The 17,858-nt window shown below is 39.5% G+C and overlaps 1 long non-coding RNA gene and 2 pseudogenes across 1 annotated transcript; all 3 read right to left on the bottom strand.

Annotated features, from left to right (window-relative positions):
• Positions 1-909: 909 nt before the first annotated feature.
• LOC118764446 lies at positions 910-11,679 on the bottom strand. Its single transcript, XR_005000257.1, has 3 exons — positions 11,669-11,679; positions 11,427-11,429; positions 910-1,062 (listed from the first exon to the last, which is right to left on the bottom strand). It is a non-coding gene; the product is annotated as an uncharacterized LOC118764446 (long non-coding RNA).
• On the bottom strand, positions 6,002-6,120 carry LOC115215307 (annotated as a pseudogene).
• LOC115215309 lies at positions 6,589-6,707 on the bottom strand (annotated as a pseudogene).
• Positions 11,680-17,858: the final 6,179 nt, after the last annotated feature.

Raw genomic sequence — 17,858 nt, 5'->3', positions numbered from 1 at the left:
GATAGATAGATAGCTAGACAGACAGATAGACAGGCAGACAGATAGATAGATAGATAGATAGATAGATAGATAGATAGATAGATAGATAGATAGATAGATAGATAGATAGATAGATAGATAGATAGATAGATAGATAGATAGATCCTTACCGATTACATAGACTCACAGGGCCGGTTTTCAGGTTTCCGTGGTTTATGTATTTCCTACCGGAACGGGACACAAATAAGTCGCGGGGTTACTCATTATCGCCTTCTGGGTGGACTGAAACAACGTCAAATAAAGTGTTTTGCTTAAAAGCACAACGCGTCGGCCGGTCCAGGAATCGAAACCATAACCTCACTTATAACCTTTGGTTTAACATACACACCCTGTGATTGAAAGTGGATAAACGGAAACGATACAGTAGCTCTTTGGGTAGATTGTTATAATTGTAGCTCGAATGGGATAACCTTTATCCCTTCCTTTGCTGTCAAGTTGATTTCTGCCTGAAAATTACGTTAAGGGTACACGTCTCTATAAACTATCCAGCATCTTAAAATTTAATCCAGGGGCAGATAAATCAGTTGATGATATCAGAGACTCCGCAAATTCGGACGACGGGTGTCTACAACCAATGTTTCAAAAACAGTCTTTACTTATTTATATTTCTCTTTAAAATGCTTCTGATATTATTTCCGATGCTGCTATTGCTGTTGAGCGAACGGTCTTCGTCCCAGAGCTCGCAAGATAGGAGAAGTCCGAAACGTGGTCCTTTGCTATTCGTAAGACCCGCAGAAGAGGAAAGCAGGTCAATACCCGAAACCGAGAGCATCGACGGATGGATGAACGCGCATCCAGGCTCAGCGGTTGCGTAAGAAGTCGGGGACAAGAAGCAAGAAGAAAGAGTGAGAGAAAGTTGGAACGAAAGAGTACAACATGGGTCGCCACCACCCCCTGCCGGAGTCTTGTGGAGCTTTAGGTGTTTTCGTTCAATAAACACACACAACGACCGGTCTGGGAATCGACACCGCGATCCTCCGACCGCGAGTTCGCTGCCCCAACCATTGGGCCATTGGGCCTCCACTCTTCCGATGCTGCTGTAATGTATCTAAGTCTTAACACATACGTACGTGTCCCTTTCATAACTCAATGTTTTCAAAAACTTATAATAGTAAGGATGATTCTAATTTTGGCACAAGGGTAGCAATTATAGAGGAAGGGGCCGGTCGATTACCTCGATCCCAGTACTCGACAGGCGGATTTTATCGATCCCGTGAGATTGAAAGACAAAATGCATTTCGGTGGAATTTGAATTCAGACCGCGAAAAACCGAAAGAAATACCGCAGAGCAATTTTTTTTCGACGCGTTTAACGATTCTATCAGCTTGTTGTCTTACACTTGCTCTCCGTCGATTACAACGATGATTGTTCCAGTTGATCCGATCTGCAGAACAACATCCTATTCTTGGAAGTAATGTGCAAGTGATTGAGCACTCGACAGGCATGCGTACAATTAACGTAGCTCTCAGGAAGATTCAGCGTGACACAGAAAGGGATAAGGCTGGCCCTTTTGAATTGCAGCTGCAACTCATTTTTGCCAGTTAAGTGAACTGATGCAATGACAAATAAAGTATCTTGCTCAAGGAGGCAAGGCGCAGCCGGGAATCGAAAACGTGATCTCATGATCGAGCTTCGAATTCCCTAAGCACTAAGCCACGCTGCCTTAGTATGTATAATACTCTTTTACTGGTTTCAGTCATTTGACTGCGACCATGCTAGAGCACCGCCTCTTTAGTCAAGTACTTATTCTATCGGTTCTCTTTTGCCGAACTGCTAAGTTACGGGGACATAAACACACCAGCATCAGTTGTCAAGCGACGGCGGGAGGACAAACACAGACACGCAAACATATATATATATATATATATATATAATATATATATATATATATATATATATATATACGACGGGCTTTCAGCTTCCGTCTACGAAATCCACTCACAAATCTTTGGTCGGCCTGAGGCTATGCTAGTAGACAATTGTCCAAGGTGCCACTCAGTGGGACTGAACCAGGAAACATGTGGTTCGTAAGCAAGCTTCTTACCACACACCTTCTTTCTATTATTGGCACATGACTTGTGATATTATAGGAGGGGACTAGTCGATTACATCGACCCCAGTGCTCAACTGGTACATATTTTGTAAATCCCGAAAGGATAAAAAGTGAAGTCAACCTCGACGAAATTTGAACTCAGGACCCATGGAGCCGAAAGAAACGCCGCGCTGCATTTGTCCGACGTGTTAATGCTTCTACCAACAACGGCGCCTTAGAACTTATAACAACGGTATCAAATTTCGTCACAAGCTCAGCAATTTTAGGAGAAGGTTTTAGTCGATATTATCGATCCCCGTACTCAATTGGTACTTCATTTATCGACCCCGGAATGTTGGGCAGCAAAGTGGACCTCAGCGTCATTTAATTCCAGAATGTAAAGCCGGAACAAATGCATCTGAACATTTTGTTCGTCGCAGTAATGAATCTGCTTATTCGCCGCCTCAGAACTTCTAATAATAAGAATACGATTAGAAGTGCAATACTTCAGGAATTTGCCGAGTTAAATTCTTAACCTGAATAAAGGGAATAAATCTCGTTATCACGTATCTCTTGGGTGGTTATGTGGGCGAAATCAAGAAATTAACATGGGGGTGAAAGAGTAGTAATTTGCTATGGCAAGATTCGTGTGCAGAGGGAATAACAACCGTATGCAGCTTCAAATAAATGAACTGTTGAGAGTGGGAGTTTAATAATGATATAGAGCATTGGTGCTAAGGGGGAAATGATGCTAGTCACGTGAGATAAGGTTATATGGAGTTCCAGAGACTATAAACTATAAATAGTGAAGAGAAATATGGGAGAGTTTGGATTCAAGGTCAGTACGAAGAATAATTTCTAGGTGATGTTTCTGTATATTTTATCAAGAGATAGCTTAGGAGAAGTTTAAATCCTGCGCATGGGAGCAATATACTGGGATGTGATGTACCTGCGTATTTGTCGAAAATAAGAAACGACTCCGGAAGCAAAATGTGCGTTTGGTTTAGAGGAAAAAGTTCATTCACGATCATAGTTTTTGATGCATTAATATTTTATAAGAGAAATAAGATACTGTATATATATATATTGTGTGTGTGTGTGTGTGTGTGTGTGTGTGTGTGGAGGCGCGTGGCTTGGTGGTTAGGGTGTTAGCATCAAGATCGTAAGATTGTGGTTTCGATTCCTGGATCTGGCGACGCATTGTGTTCTTGAGCAAAACACTTCATTTCACGTTGCTCCATTCCACTCAGCAGGCAAAAATCAGTAACGCTGTGATGGACTGGCGTCCCATCCAGCTGGGGAACACATACGCCATAGAAACCAGGAGACCGGGCCCATGAGCCTGGCTAGACTTTAAAAGGGCGCATATATATATACATATATATATATACATATATATATATACATATATATACACATATATATATATGCATATATATATACACACACACACACACACATATATATATATATATATATATATATATATATATATATATGCATTAGTTTGACGCTCGGGAAAATGAGAAAATAAAGCATTTATTTAATTGATTACACTTCTACTCTTTTATTTTATTTTTTTCAGTAAATGGACAGTGGCCATTCTGGAGCACCACCTTGAACGGTTTTAGCCGAACATACCGATCCCGACGTTTTTTTTAAATGTGTGGTACCTATTCTGTCAGAGTCTTTTGCCAACATAGTAAGTTACGGAGACGTAACCAAACCAATATCTGCAATCGATCGTTGTGTGTGGTGGTGGTGGTGGTGATGGTGGTGGTGAGTAAAGACATACACCACACTCGCACACGCACACACACACACACACACACACACGCACAAACACACACACACACCACACACACATATTTCTACATGTAGTTAGCACTGTGAATTTCCCAGCAAGCAACGTTCATGCTCAGTTTATAATTTCCGTTTAAAACCAATCATTTAATTCAATTATTTTAATGGTCGTGTCAAAGGTTTTGAGAAAGGTAGGCACCACCATATTCTCATTCAATGTAGAAGAACAAAGGATCGTCAGAGACTCGGAAAGCTGCCTTGTTACAAATCCCGCAGGAATCAGCTTTTTATTTTCCTTGTTCAAGGTGAAGACCATAAAAATCGACTGACCCCTTCCATTCAAAACATTTAGCTTTCTTCTTAAATCAGAGGCAATTATTTTGCAACGAATTGAAAAGGAATCTATTCTCAAGTAAACTGACATCAAAGCATTTTTCATCAGGATTACTGATTCTTCCTTCTATAGGCAGAAGGACTAGTATTTTCGAGGAGGGGTTGGTCGATTGTATCGATCCGAGTGCTCAACTGGCGCTATTTTATGATCCCGAAAGAATGAAAGGCAAAGTCGATCTTGTCGTAATTTCAACTCGTAAGAAAGGAAGCGCCGAAAGAAATGTCACTCAGCATTTTGTTCGGCGCAGTAACGATTTGCCAGTTCACCGCCTGTCACGCGGGGTTAATAATCTTTTCTATTAAAGGAACAAAGTATGAAATTTTGACAGGAAAAGGCGAGTCGATTACGCCGACTCCCAGTATTCAAATGGTATTTATTTCATCGATCCCGAAAGGATAAAAGGCAAAGTCGACTTCGGCGGAATTCGAACTCAGAACGTAGAGATAGACTAAGCATTTTGCTCAGCATGCTACCGGTTCTGCCAGTTTCCCACGAGGACTAATAATTTAAGTAAAATTAAATAGCTACAACTCGAAACAGAGTTTACTTTCCGATCTTGTCTCGCAATGAAAATTAATATTAGATTTACGTCGCTTGTCAAAAGGGAAAATATAAAATCAATATTAAATTCAAAGCCAGATATTGGAAGTGTGAATATACATTCGATTGAATCGGTTCTATTATGCAAGGAGTTCTTGTAAATATTCTGCTGAATGGAAACCAAAGAAGATTCCAGTTTTTCAGGGAATGAAATAAATAGAAGATAATTCGATGTGCATGCCTGACATGTGATTTGATTTGAGTTCGTGTGTTGCAAATAAAGCAATGACAGCATTGAAGACACATATTACCATGCAAAAACGCACAAAGAATTTTAACATTTATTATTTGGTGTTAAACTTTTCGTTCGCACGAACAGCGGCAAGGTTACTGAACTTGTCTTTGATTGAATGACGAATACGTGTCTCCTACGCTATAATTATTAGTTCTGCATTGCATTCATTCTTTCAATCAGTCTTGTTTTGTCATGTGATAATGTTGATATTTTATGGATGTCAGAGGGCAGAGAGCTGGCAGAATCAGTAGCATACTGAGTTCAAATTCCACCGAGGTCAACTTTACCTTTTTATCCTTTCGGGGTCGATAAAATACTAGTCGAGCATTGAAGTCGATTACATCGACTTAATCCTTCCCCCGTAATTACTGGTCTTGTGTCAGAATGCAAAACCAATATTTTATGGATATCATAAGTGTGAATAAACCACAGCGTCATTTCTTTGATTTAATGAAATCCGTTTTAATCTAAATCCAGGATTAGAAATTTGGATTATGTGAATCATTCTCTGGAGTAATTTTCCCAAATTGGTGTCTAACGGACTTGTTAGAAAAGTTATATGTAGACAAAATACAGACCATCCTGAGTTAAGAAACTTAATTTACCTCTTGGTTTTGGGTTCAGTCCCACAGCAGCACCTTGAGCAAGTATTTTCTACTATAGCCCCTAATAGACTGACTAATGCCTCGTAAGTAAATTTATTTGATGGAAACTGCGTGGAAGCTATCGTGTATATATATATATATATATATATTATATATATATATATATATATATATATATATATATATATATATATATTTCTCCATTTTCTGCTTAATTTATATTTTATATGTATTCTTTCCACTTTCAGCTCAGAGCTGCGGCCATGCTAGGGCACCGTCGTTAAAGTGTGAGACGCTTAGAGCACCTAGGCTTCCTAAGCGGTCACCCTTCTAAGTACTCACTAGGCTCACCGTTGCTTAACTTCGGTGAACGGACGAGAACCGGTGCTTTCAACGTGATATGGCCGTGTACACACACACACACACACACATATATATAAATTTTATTTAATTTGCTTTGCGGGAAGGACTGTTTTAAAGAAGTCGCGTCTTGTCCTTACCTTCGAAACGTGGAGTAGATAAAACAGAGAACAACTGATGAAGGGAATGTTCTTTATGTTGCCTGTCTCGTTTCTATTTTTTTCTTTTCTTTGTTCGAAAAAAAGTTCGTTTTCTGTTTTTGTTTTCTATGTTCTCGTTTCTCATTCTGTCTACGTTTTTTTTATGTCCTGTACCCATATATGCATGTAAATATACATATATATGTTGATATGTACACGTATCTGTGTATATATGCATATATTTATATAGTATTTATATTATTTATATTATATATATATATATTTCTCCATTTTCTGCTTAATTTATATTTTATATGTATTCTTTCCACTTTCAGCTCAGAGCTGCGGCCATGCTAGGGCACCGTCGTTAAAGTGTGAGACGCTTAGAGCACCTAGGCTTCCTAAGCGGTCACCCTTCTAAGTACTCACTAGGCTCACCGTTGCTTAACTTCGGTGAACGGACGAGAACCGGTGCTTTCAACATGATATGGCCGTGTACACACACACACACACACATATATATAAATTTTATTTAATTTGCTTTGCGGGAAGGACTGTTTTAAAGAAGTCGCGTCTTGTCCTTACCTTCGAAACGTGGAGTAGATAAAACTGGGAACAACTGATGAAGGGAATGTTCTTTATGTTGCCTGTCTCGTTTCTATTTTTTTCTTTTCTTTGTTCGAAAAAAAGTTCGTTTTCTGTTTTTGTTTTCTATGTTCTCGTTTCTCATTCTGTCTACGTTTTTTTTATGTCCTGTACCCATATATGCATGTAAATATACATATATATGTTGATATGTACACGTATCTGTGTATATATGCATATATTTATATAGTATTTATATTATTTATATTATATTATATATATATATATATATTATATATATATATATAATGTTTGTTTTTGTGTTCAGTTATAATAAAACTATTTTACATGAATCTGTTGGGTTACGCTTAACTTTTGTATGGCACAAATTTATTATTCATAAACGAATGTTGTTGAGATTGGAAGTTTCGGCCTGCTAACCTTCGCTGGAAGATGGCGCAGCTGGGCGAAACTTGAAAGTCATTGTTAATAAAGTTCTTGTTTAAGATTAATAAATATACATACACATATGTATGTATGTATGTATGTATGTATGTATGTATGTATGTATGTATGTATGTATGTATGTATGCATGCATGCATTTATGTATGTATGTATGTATGTATGTATGTATGTATGTATGTATGTATGTATGTATGTATATATGTAGGTCTGTGTGTGTCTGTATTTGTATTTGTCCGTACCACAGCGCTTCACAAACGGTGTTGGTATGTTTACGCTCCCTTGTATGTGTTGGTATGTTTACGTAACCTAGCGGCAAAAGAAGCGAATTGAATTAGTACTGGTGTCGATTTGTTTGACTAAACGCTCGAAAGTGGTGCTCCATCATGGCCGCAATCCAAGTAAAAGACAAAACGAATGCATGATAAAGAGTATTAATGTTACAATTTACATTATTGAATATTTACAAAGAGAAACTTCTTCTTCTTAACATCCAACAAACGACTAGGGTGGAGACTCATGAGAAAATCAACGTACATTTGACGTTGAATGTAAAAGCAGTGTTTTCGTGTATGTATGGCTGGTGTAATGTTGCAACGAAAATGCATCAAACGTAAACAATTGGTTTTGTAAAGAGAAAAACAGCAGGAAATTAGAAAGTTGTCTTTAGCAATTAAATGCCTTACTGAATACTGCAAATTTAGTTGAGTAAGTATGCAAAGCACATTCTAAAATAGAAACGTTGAAGAATGAAGCCAAACGATCAGAAGTACGTGAGTGTCACCCACGAGTAGAAACAACAGTGGTTGGGAGATGCAATAAACATAATTGACGCCTGTCGCTGACGCCGCCTCATCGTTTACTGCTGCAGTATGGGCAAGTGATTATCAGGATTTTGCTGCTAGAATGTTAGAGTGAACTTTAAGGCATTTTACTGAGTATTCCATTAGTTGTGATACGTAATTTCCGGACAGACAGGAGGAAGTTGCCGCCAAAAAATATAGGTTAGAGGTGGTGGGGGTGTAAACGAAAAGATAGGATGCAGAAAATGGAAGAAAAATATATAGCGAATTGTTAAAAATATTTATCAAGAATTGGGGAAATAAGATGAACTTTAAGAGCAAACGTCTGGTTGTAAAAGACAGAAGGGTAAGGGTTTCGAATTCTGGTTCAAGTGGGAAGGGGATAGTCAATTAAGTCGACCCACGTACTTGTCTGGTGCTTAATTTATCGACCCCTGAAGGATAAAAGACAAGGGCGCCTTTATATATATATATGCATTAGTTTGACGCTCGGGAAAATGAGAAATTAAGGCATTCATTTAATTGATTACTCTTCTACACTTTTATTTTATTTTCTTCAGTAAATGGACTGTGGTCATTCTGGAGCACCACTTTGAAAGGTTTTAACCGAACATATCGCTCCAGACATTTTTTTTTAAATGTGTGGTACCTATTCTGTCAGTCTTTTGCCAACATAGTAAGCTACGGGGACGTAACAAAACCAATATCTGAGCGGTATTTGAACTTAAAACCTAGATATCGGAACAAATGTCGCCAGGAATCCTGTCCGACATTGATGTCCTTCCAGCTCCCCAGCATGCAATGATTCTTTCTAATTTTTGAGACAAGACCAGTAATTTTGTGAACGGGTTAATCAATTATATCGACCCTAGTACTTCACCGGTAGATTTGATTTTATCTCACCTAAAGAAAATAAAAGAGAAAGCCGCCCTCAGCGGCATTTGAATCTAGGAAGTAAAAAGCCGGCGAAAATGCCACAAAGAATTTTATGCCAGCTCGCTTACTTCGAAACAACAGTAATTTTAATTTCAAATTTTGGCACAAAACCAGCAATTTTGTGGGAGGGTTAAGTAAATTATATCGACCCCAGCGTTCTTATTTTATCGACCCCGAAAAGGAAAAGTTGACCTCGGAGGAATTTTAACTCGGGACGTAAAAACAGGTCAAATGCCGCAAAGCATTTTGCCCGGTCTGTTGCGATTCTTATTTCTTTATTACCCACAAGGGGCTAAACATAGAGGGGACAAACAAGGACAGACAAAAGGATTGAGTCGATTATATCGACCCCAGTACATTATTGGTACTTATTTAATCGACTCCGAAAGGATGAAAGGCAAAGTCAACCTCGGCGGAATTTGAACTCAGAACGTAGCGGCAGACGAAATACCGCTAAGCATTTCGCCCGGCGTGCTAACGTTTCTGCCAGCTCTCCGCTAACGATTCTACCTGCTCCCTGCCTTCGAAACAACAGTAATAAAAACATCACAAGACAAAAGACAAAAAAAAACAACAACATATAGATAGAAAATTAGCGGATGTAGAATGTAACAACAAAACATCCAGGTGAGAAAATTACTGTTTGTAAATCTCACAACGAGAGATATTCAGCAACAATAATTGCCAACATGTCTCCTGGGACTAAATTAAAGCAACATTCGTCCTAAACCAGGACTGCCATGTTATGTTGGTTATCTTTACTCCAAAACATCCAGGGTTTGCAGTTTTACTGACTGTCCCACCAGAAGGACCAGAATTCTCACACTCACATTTTGACACACACCTATATTATGATCCTACACCTTCTAATAACAAACTGCTTCTTACGCAGATGACACGTCAGTCACAATCTTCCAATATTCTCGACATACAGATGCATGTCCATTCCATTCCTATATCAATAAATCTGGTCAATATATATTGGGACCACATTGCCTTATCTGGCCCCGAAAGAACAGAATTAAGTACTACCTACTGAACCCACCATTTCTTTTCTTAGCAGTAAAATCAGTGAATATTAAGTACAACTAATGGTCACACACAAACATGAAAATAAAGGTGACACAGGACATAACAAAACGGTTACTTACGGTAAATACACAACATTCACAGCTGATTTAGTAAAACAATCGTTTTACAGGCGCCATATTTGACCACCAAAAACAAGCAAAAAAAAGGCATTAGATATGCATATGAGATGTTAGATGCATCGTGGATTATAGTAATTCACACTAAAACTGTAATCTCTTCACACTAAAGGACAATAAACTATAAGGAACACACAAATATGCACTTTGCAACACCACAAGTTGCACATGGATACAGACCAGCTGCACAACGTAATGAAAAATACGTAAATGAAAAACTATTTCGACATGCGAGAAGTACAGTTTATCACATCAGTAAACTTCAAACCTTACAAAACCTCTCACAGCATGGAAAATTACTTCCAAGCATATAGGCTAACTGTGGTCAAAATGTGACTGGCGAGCCTTATGCGACTCTCGAATGTACATTGTATGACCCTGAAGATAATATTGGTTTTCAGTGCTATTTTTAACAAATTCCCTCATACCACAAACTGCCATCTAAAAATGAGGATACATTGACTTATGTGGTCATAGATGTATGTTTGTTCCTTTTCGAGCAACACCTGGCTCATAAGGGCCGGTTTCCCGGTTACCTTGGCGTATAGGTTCCCCACCTGGACGGGACGCCGGTCTGTCGCAGGTGAGCTGCAAGATGCAGGAGGAAAGAGTGAGAGAAGGTTGTGGCGAAAGAGTCAGCAGAGGTTCGCCATTACCTTATGCCCGAGCTGCGTGGAGCTTTGGTGTTTTGCTCATAAACACACACATCGCCCGTTCTGAGATTCGAACCCGCGATCCTTCGACCGCTATTTCGCTGCTCTAACCACTAGGCTATGGGCCTCCACGGTCTTAGATGTACTATTCCTAAAAACAAGGCGGAGCAGCCATAGTTGAAAAGCCTTTGATCAGAGACTTTCTCAGGCAGAACTCACCTATAACTGGAAAGAATGACAAAATACATCTCCATTCTACTTGAAAACGAAGAAGACATATTAAATATTAAAGCCCTCATGTAGATAGCCCTAATCGTGGCACTCCGTCAATTACAACGATGTGGGCTCCAGTTGATCCGATCAGCAGAACAGCCTGCGCGTGAAATTAGAGTGCAAATGGCCGAGCACTCCACAGACACGTGTACCCTTAACGTAGATCTCGGGGATATTCAGCGTGACACAGAGTGTGACAAGGCTGGCCCTTTTGAAATACAGGTACAACAGAAACAGGAAGAAAGAGTGAGAGAAATTGTGGGGAAAGAGTACAGCAGGGTTCACCACCACCACCACCCCCTCCTGGAGCCTCATGGAGCTTTAGGTGTTTTCACTCAGTAAACACTCACAACACCCGGTCTAGGAATCGAAACCGCGACCCTACGACCGCAAGTCCGCTGTTCTAACCACTGGGCCATTGCGCCTCCACATAGCCCTAATAAGACAAAATGGTCAAGACTGGAGTGCCGTTGATCAAAGATCTTCTCGATCAGGGTTGCCTATTGTGGTTCATTAACGACTGCAATGTGAACAGACACATATACATATATTTGTCTCTGCATGTATGTGCTGAAGGAAAATCCTAACTGTGTGTGTGTATGTGCGTTCGTGCGTGCGCGTGTGTGTTTGTGTGTGGATGAAAACATTGTATGATATATTGCAGAACATACACTGTTAAAACAAAATAACACGAAACACTCTAAAGTGGCAAAACTAATCTCAAATGTAAAATATTGTTTCTTTGGACGTATTAAATTAATATATTTCGCTCTACAACAATCCAAACATAATTCTTTATTTAATAGGCTAATATATATGCCAAGGAAAAATTTCATATATCTGAAATAATTACGGCAGCAGGTGAACTTTGTTGAAAGGAAGAAGATAGCTGTTAACAAGAAATTTAATGAAAAAAAAATCACAATTATAAACAAACCCCAGAGAGCTGCAAAGTAGCAAAGGAGCAACTTAAGGCAGAAAAGCTGTCAAATCTAGATAGCATGTAGTAATAACATACAACAAATCAACATTTACCATCACCAGCAGCCTGCTACATACATCGTAACAGCTAGTCATGAGGTGAGGGGCTTAATTATAAGTAACAGACACCCACGCTCAATAACACTGAGGGAAGCAACGGTTAGGATTTAGGTGAAATGCAACAAAAATCATACAAATATAACTTTTTCAAGAATCTGGTCTACATCATGAATTAGTCTACATTTTGAATGTGGTTTTTAACTGTTGTAGCTGATTTTTTATCTTTTGTCATATCACTTTTAACCTGTCATGGTAGGTTGAATACAATTAAGTTGTGTTGTTACATATATTTAAAAGATAGGAATTCCTGAATTCGATTTCCTAATTAAATCATAAATAACTAATAATGATAAAGCATTAGTAATTCTGATACACCGTTTAGTACAAAATGAAGGAAGAGAAAATCCAGAGAAATTTACTTGATAAAACGCAAAAAGTAAACACAGGAAGTCTTTTTACGAGAAGGTTTTTCCTAAAGTAAGGTTAAATTTTGTTTCACGTTCAGAAAAGTATTTTGGTTCTAGTTCCTGACCCCAGAAAGATAACAATACCACTGCTGTTTTGTGGTTTAGGATTTGGCGACATGCGTGGATATCTGCCGTATGGGACCAAGCCTTATCGAAGAATTTTACTTTTGACACGAACAGTGGTAAAACATAAATCTATTACAGCATAGAAAACTAACGCAGAAGTAATGTCTACAGTACATATGCCGGCTTTATATTGGCGTTGATATAATGTCAACATAAACTGTTACATGAATTGTAACGAGCAAGGAATATTTCTTCAACTACAAAATAACAAATGTCATTAAAATGAGAAAATGTCTGGAAGTAAAAGGAAAATGATGTATACAAATCACTCAAGAGAGGTTCCACATAATCAGCTCGACATGCTGGAAATAGTAGCTGTATATTATAAAATGAGGGATGGTAATAGCTCGAACACTTTCGATCAAAGACCGACCTGATTAAAGCACGCAGAAGTATTAGCAACGATAATACGACAACTCACTCTCTCCCTCTCTCTCTCTCTCTCTCTCTCTCATTCTCTCTCTCTCTCATTCTCTCTCTCTCTCATTCTCTCTCTCTCTCATTCTCTCTCTCTCCCCCCTCTCTCTCTCTCTCACTCACAGACACATCTAAAAGACGGTTAGGACGTAAATTATATATATATATATATATATAACTTACAAACAAGATTTATATATGTGTTGCTATGTACATCCGTGAGGACCTCACACCCCAGGTCCTCTTGTCATACTCAAACTCGGTGTGTGACACACTAATTGTACATATTAGGCAACTTGATGTAGTTGTGTGTGCTACATATCGCCCTCCAGATGCCCCAAGCCATGTGGGCAAGTTTGAAGACTGCCTTATAAAAATAGAAGTTCTAACCACATTAGAACAACACATAAGTGTACTTCTTATGGGAGACTTCAATCTGCCAAATGTCAGATGGCCCGAGGGCCTTTCTCTCCCAGGAATGACAAGATGTGAACGAGGACAGGCGAGGTCCCTCCTGAACCTCATCAACACCCTGTACATGGAGCAGGTAATACTCCAACCAACCAGGGCAGGTAACACACTGGATCTCTGCTTCACAAATGACATGGATCTCATCCATAATGTGAAAGTGACACCGACACTACTCTCGGATCACAACATGATAGAGCTGACCATGTACGGGCCAAAAGAGAGCACGGACATGCAGCCTACAAGAAACCCCCAGAATCTTTCCAGCTTGAACTACCATAAGGCAAACTGGAAACAAATTGAGAAAGAGATCCTCAAACAAAACTGGCCTAAATGTATCTCCTCGCCAGACATCGACGTGAAACTTCAACAATTCATGTCTGTAATGCAAGCCATATGTTACAAATATGTCCCAGAGAGAAAGGCCACTGTACACAAGAACAAAATCCCCGGAGAGAGGAAAATTCTAATGAGACGGCGTACAAAATTTTCAAATCGCCTAAACAAACAGATTGAAAGCAGTGAAAAGTCCCGCCTAAAAATAAAACTGTTGGAAATCGAAAAATGTCTGAAACTCTCCCATGAAAAGGAAAGAGCAGACAAAGAAGCCTGGGCTATAGACAACATAAAATCTAACCCCAGAGCTTTCTACAGGTATGCCAAAGAAACAGCTACGGTGCACTGTAGAATAGGGCCACTCCTCGAAAAGGACGGCACACTTACAGGAAAACCAATGAGGGTAAGTGAAATACTGAATGAGCAATTCAAGAGTGTTTTCACTCCCCCTTGGGCATCTCCAAATCACCAATCCAACTGACTTTTTTACCACTGCAGATATAAAATCAGAGGCGGCGACGATAGATTACATCGATATAAAGGAAGACGATGTAATCAAGGCTATAGATGAAATGAAAACAGACTCAGCTACTGGCCCCGATGGATTCCCGGCAATCCTCCTAAAAGCATGTAAGAGAGTCCTAGCAAGACCACTGCAGTTCCTCTTTCAGAGCTTCCTTGCAGCTGGCAAACTTCCAAGAAAACTGAAGGAAGGTAAATATGCCCCATTCATAAAGGAGGTAGCAGAGCGGAAGCCAAGAACTATAGACCTATCTCTCTGACCTCACACATCAGCAAGGTCATGGAACGAATAGTCAGAAGGAAGCTGATCACCTTCCTTGAAGAAAATGACTTGCTGACCGACACCCAACATGGTTTCCGACCGGGGAGAAGCTGTTTAACTCAGCTCCTACAACACTATGACTGGGTGCTGAAACGGCTACTCAACCACTCAAATGTGGAAGTGATATATCTCGACTTTGCAAAGGCCTTTGATAAAGTCGATCATGGAATGATATGTCACAAACTGCGTGATCTCAACATAGTTGGAAAACTGGGAGAATGGCTTCATGACTTTCTGAAAGATAGAAGTCAGGTGGTAGTAGCCAATGGGGCCACTTCCATTAACACGCAAATAGTGAGCGGTGTTCCGCAGGGCACTGTTCTGGGACCACTACTGTTCATAATGGCCCTCTCAGACATGCCCTCAGCCACGCAGAGAGCCACGATCACAAGTTATGCAGATGATACAAAAGTTTCACAGGCAATACAGAACCCTGAGGACACAAAACACCTGCAATGTGAGCTAGACAAAATATACAAGGGGCCGAAAAGAATAGCATGCAGTTCAATGCTGAAAAGTTTCAAGCTCTATACTATCAGCATGCAAAACTAAATGCAATACCCAATGAATACACTGGACCCGGAGGAATAGCAATCCCAGAGGCACAATCAGTGCGTGACCTAGGTATTTACATGAGTGATGACGCGACCTTTCGTGTACATGTTGCTAAATTGGCAATGAAATGTAGACGACTGGCCGGATGGATCCGCAGAACCTTTAGAACAAGAGAACAAGAAACCATGATGGTCCTCTGGAGGACACTTGTCCTAAGCCACTTTGACTACTGCTCTCAGTTATGGTCACCATCCAGTGTCAAGTTGATCACAGAGCTCGAGGCGATCCAACGTAGCTACACGAAGAAGATAGCCTCTATGCAGAATGTAAGCTACTGGGAAAGACTCAAGAAATTAAAATTATATTCCCTGGAGCGTAGGCGGGAAAGATATGCCATAATATACATCTGGAAGATCCTGGAGGGAAGTGTCCTGAACTTTGGCATCGAGAGTTACGCAAATGCCAGAACTGGGCCTCACTGCGTGGTGCCTAGGACTCCAAACTTGCCATCAAGATGTAGGACAAGATTCTGTGATAGCCTGGGCTTCCGAGGCCCACAGCTCTTCAATATCCTCCCGAAGAACCTAAGAGACCTGCATGGGGTGGATACAGATGTCTTTAAAATGAAGCTGGATCTCTTCGTCAGGTGTCCCAGATGAACCAACTTCACGGCAGGAGGGGCAGATGAGGGCAGCTGCATCGAACTCTCTCATGCACCAAATAGCAGTTGCTAGAAAGCCTTCATGAAGTGAAACCAAGTAGCAACACCAAATGGCGGTGCCCCAGCATGGCCACAGCTCATAAGCTGAAACTAGAATCAATCAATCAATCAATCATGTATATACACTACCGTCAGAAATTAATTAGCACCCTTGATTTGCTCTTCACTCAAGGTATGTGCTGTCACCTAGTGGCCATATCTCGAACTATTGCTTTGTTGCGAGTTCACTGTTGCGCAGAACGATGACGTAACTTTGTTTGCAGAGCAGTTTGAGAGTCTACAGCCTTATGATGTTGACATAGCAGTGCAACAACTTGGAGTGCGGATGCAGACAAATCTTCCTTTGTTTAATAGATATAGGTAGCGCCTCGCAAGGACCGAAATCACACCATACTAAGTTTTCTCATCGCGTAAGACGTTTTGAACAGCTCATAGGTTAATTGATTTAACCTATTTAACGTAGAAATTTGAGAAGTGCTAATTAATTTCTGACGCAAGTGTACACGACGGACTCGTTTCAGTTTCCATTTGCCAAATCCACTCACAAGGTCAGCCTATGGTTATAATAGAAGACACTTGCCCAAGGTTCCATGTTGTGGGACTGAACCAGGAACCATGCGGCTGGGAAGCAAACTACCACACAGCCACACCTGAATAATGATATTCCGGATTATATATTGGAACTCAAATGGTGCAAATTATATTCACATTTGTTGAGGCCTCTCTCATTTCTAGAATTTAGTTTAAATTCCCATGCGATCTTTCTACCCCTCTTGTATAATATTCCAATCTGAGTTGATTTAGAATGATTTACAAGTTTTAGAATTCTTTGAAATGAAAAAGCTGATCAACGAATTTAAGAACAAGAACGGAAAATACAATTTATATAAAATAATTTACTTCGACTTTGATGCCTTCTTCTGTCCATATGTACGCCATTACTTAACGATAAAGTACAAAGATTTTGTACTTTATAGCGTCACCGAAAAAATGGATAAAAAGTGAAGAGTTAGTGATTGCAAAGTTTAAAATAAGATTAGGGAATATATTATCGTAGGGATTGTATTAAAGTTGTGCCATATCTCAGTCACAAATAGCTGCAATAACGATTATGAAGTTTGCAATATTAAACCGCAATTAAATGGGGAAAAAAGAGAACGATTGGCATATGTTTGTTGAAGTGAATCAATTTAGACTTGACTGTCGTTTGTTAATGTGAAAACCTATGAATCGTACAAATGCCGAAACCCTAGCCATCACATGCGATGGTTATTTGAGGTTTTATAACTTTAAAATTGTTCAAAATCTGACTGCAGTGAAACCAGAACGGAAGAGGCAGTCATGCAATGATATTGGCATTTGAGGCCAACAAAAGGAGAAAAGATTTCGGTGAAGGAGGTTCATTATTGTATGTTATATACATTGAAGAAATCTAGAAACGGTATAGCGATATAAATAATGCGAAGAATATCTATGATAAATGATGGTTGCTTACAGAATATCATAACTGGGAAATAGAATGGAATATCACTTATATGAGAGAATGTCTTCTCTCAGACTCCGGAGACCAAGGGTAAATGTTTAGTCGAGATATCATAACTTGAAATAAATAAGATATAAGTTTTCTCTTCAAAGGAGATATTCATATCTTATATATATATATATATATGTATGTATGTATCAGACTTCAATCTCTCTGTGAAGTGATGCTATGTAGAATAATGTATGTTGCTATAAATACTCCGAAACGCCAC

This window comes from Octopus sinensis, linkage group LG8 (assembly GCF_006345805.1).
Source record: "Octopus sinensis linkage group LG8, ASM634580v1, whole genome shotgun sequence".
NCBI classification, from domain to species: domain Eukaryota; kingdom Metazoa; phylum Mollusca; class Cephalopoda; order Octopoda; family Octopodidae; genus Octopus; species Octopus sinensis.
This window is presented reverse-complemented; position numbering and strand designations above follow the sequence as displayed.